The following is a 3557-nucleotide window of genomic DNA, read 5'->3' as shown; positions in this document are numbered from 1 at the left end:
GATTACCTGCATCAAGAATGTGTCGCACAGAAGTGGTTCTGATGAGGCTGCAGGCTGTGATGCTAAATCCTGAGTCAGGGTTGCGATGTACAGAGGTTTTGATGTTGAGCTTTTGAGAGGCGATGCCTCGTGCAGTGGCACAAATGCAGAGTTTCTGAGAAGCGAAGCATCACACTGCATTGGTTCTGCTGAAATCACAGTTGTGCTGCAAGAGCAACTTTCAGGGCCTCTTCCAACGGTGTAGGACTGGGGTGACACCACTTGGGAGGGCAGGACTCACAGCTGGCAGAGTCCTGTTGGTGGGTACAATGTTTTTGTAGCCTGTTATGTCCCTAAGGGTCTGATCAAGAGGTCAGCCAGCCAGCCATTAGAGTCATTCTGGTGGTCCCGGGTCAAAGCTGTGGATGCTGTCTTTCTCACTTAAGCAGGAGGGGCACAGGGCAGCATAATACCGCAGCAGAGTGGCAGTCCTTCTCACAGTAAAGCAGCACATCAGTCCTTCTTCTGAGTCTTCAGGTCCAGATGTGTGTACCAAAGAGTTGGGTCTAAAGGTCCAATATTTAGACCAGGTCCCCACTTTGAAGTAGGAGAAGGCTCAAGTGGAAATTCCAAGAAGTGTTTGGAATTTCCTGCCTCCTTGCCCTAGCCCCCAGATTGGTTGGGGGTCACAATGGACTGGCCTAAACCCTGTGTGAGTGAGCTCAGGCAGAGCCTTTGTGATGGGCAATTGTGGTATGTGTATTATCAAAAAGGACTAGCCAATTAGTGAAATGACTCAGAGTTTGTATGTTTAGGGGGTAAACCATTAGGTTTGATCATGAAACCCTCACCCACCAACCTGGTTGGTGGCATGCTTCATCATCGGGCCCACCCAGTGACACCGAATGTGTCCCGGGTGTGCTTCGACGCCTGATTACAGCGGAGCAGGTATGTTTCTGAGTGTGCAGTGTGGTTATGTGGAAGTGAAAGTTTAAAAGCTATACAGAGGTCCCAGAACCCGAGGTGAAACAGTATTTTAATGACTGGGCCTCTGTTAGCATTAAAAGAAGGCTAGTGGATGTATAGGAGTATATATTATGGCCTACAGCATCCAGGTGTGGTCTACATGTTTCAGCCAGGCCTTTTCTGTTAAAACTGGCTTTCCTCAGGACCAATAAATAAGTGATGGTGCAGTCTTAATGTAAGTGGTAATGTGGTATGTGAAAATGTGAAGCACTCGCTAAGGTGCTATATGTGTAGGAGGGGGATTCCCTCTAAACGCCCACCCCTAGTAAACATACCTTCAGGCATATAATTGTTGCTTGACTGTGACAGTTTAAAAATTGCAATTTGACCTTTCAACATACAAAAGTAGGACATGTAGGAATGTAATGCTATACATGTCCTTACAATGAAAAGCCTCCAAAAGTTATTTTCACTGTAGTTAGGCTAGCTGTTCCATATGAAATCTCTGGGATGCAAACAGGTAGAAATATCAATTCTTGGACCTTTTGTAATATGTATTAAAAGCCTAATTCATTGGTGAAGTCGGATGTTGAATAAATATTAAGGAAATGTACTCTTCTATCACAATGGAGATGGAGCAGCCCCCAAAACTGGTTTGAGGTGACCAAAAAGGAGGGACGATTGCTCATTTCCCTGGCCACACTTCTGGGGTGAGCATACAGGCACTGCACAACTACAAAAGGTTTTCAACTTCTTGGAATTAGGCAGAAGGGGGTACTTTGGGATTGTTTGCAGTAAGGCACACAGGACCCGCTGCAGAAATGGGAAGAGGATACCCAAGGAGTTTTTTTTTCGACCTAGGTCCCAGTCTACTGCAACCAGTTGACCGCAGTTGGCGCTCAATGCTTTTTGGCACTATTTTCATTTAACACTGTAAAAAATGTGATTCTACGGTCCCTCTTATTAGATGCTTGTCATTTTGGTATACTATTTTCATTAAATTATTCTCAAATTTTACAAATTAAAGTGGGATTTTTATTATATTGTGCTTTCAACCTTTTAACTGTTTTACTGCTTCTAACTGCTTTACATATTTTCTTAAGTGAATGCTGTCTGCTCTGTTCCACGGCTATCATGGGTTGAGTTCAGGTTTAAATGACTGAAACCTTTACTGGACCTAACATGATGTGATATGATTACTTGTGGTGGACTTTCATCCACACTAACCACTTTCTCACATAGTTAACCACCAAGCATTAACCCAAATGGTGCAATTGAGCTTAAGCTTCTATGTTCTGCAATGATTCATGTTGAACCTCACAAACCAACACCAAGGACCTCAGGCTCCCACATACTACTTATCCCCTGTGGAGTACTCAAGGACTCAATCCTGTCCCCCAACATCTTCCATCTTTACAATAAACCACTTAGAATCCTAAATATAGAGAGCATCACCGGATTCATCAGTACAATTAAAATGGGAGGAAGGCTTTGTGCAAAAGTAAGCATATCTCTGCTGCCTTGGTATACTGCACCTTTGCATTTCTTCTCTTCCACCAGTGCCTTACTGTAGAGTGTTACAGAGGTGTGTGGGCGGAGCATAGTATTCTCCATTTGAGGTTGCCTACAGTTTATAGAGCACTCTCAACTTCACTCCATCATTCTGCCTAAAATTCCACACAAAAGCTCTAGACTACTGTCTGAGCCCAAATACACATCTGAACTGCTTGGAACTAGTTTTGTAATGGCTCCTATTCTTCACTGCCCTGGCATGTGCCATTTGTGCAGTGGTCAAGTATCTTTTGATTGGAGGAGCCTCCGGAAAATCAAACAGTGCACAAGATCAGGCTGCCAGATCTTTCAATAAAAAATGGTCGAGCTGGTCCTTTCAGAGATCCAGGATCCCTCACTGAACAAAGAGGGAGTTGTACTTCAGTACAATTGAGATATTGATGTGTTCCAGGTACTGGGCCAGCTGAGTACTGGCATGATACTAGTCTGGTGTTTGAGCCAGAATGATGATGGACACCCTGAAGAATGACTGCTCTGTGTGCCACGTGAGTGTGCTGCTGACCTCATCGTAAAAAGGATACCATGCATGAAAGCAATGCATTACCCAGTTACCTGAGTATCTGGAGGAGCTAACTTGGAAGGACAACATCTGCTATGTTGTCCATAGTGGGAAACACAGTGCAAAGGATTGAAACCTTCAAAGTCTGGCGGTGAGCCCTCTCCCACTGACCTCAGTTAGTTTGTCTGTAGTTGCCTCCATGAGACCTTGAAGATTGCCTCAGTTCGATCTCCTGGCTTAGAGATTGGCTTAGATATTGTCAGAGGTATACCAAGAGAAATGCTGCTGATCTTAGCACCACATACAGTGTTTAAATCTGTTCAGGGGTTCCAAAGATATAGCTGCACTTAAAATCCCAAACTCACAAACTTGCAATATGTTTCCCACCCACGTCCCTAGTTCTGTGAGCAACCTTGTACAAATAAAATCAAACCGAGCATTTCACAATACAGTGAGTGCCTATTGTTAGAAAGAAATCAATTTTGTTTTTAAAACTGTAACCATGGTTACTGGTTGCAAAAGCATAAGCACCTTTCTCCAG

The sequence above is a fragment of the Lissotriton vulgaris genome, chromosome 1_1 (genome assembly GCF_964263255.1).
Source record: "Lissotriton vulgaris chromosome 1_1, aLisVul1.2, whole genome shotgun sequence".
NCBI classification, from domain to species: domain Eukaryota; kingdom Metazoa; phylum Chordata; class Amphibia; order Caudata; family Salamandridae; genus Lissotriton; species Lissotriton vulgaris.
The sequence above is the reverse complement of the archived record's forward strand: the minus strand, read 5'-3'. Positions refer to the sequence as shown.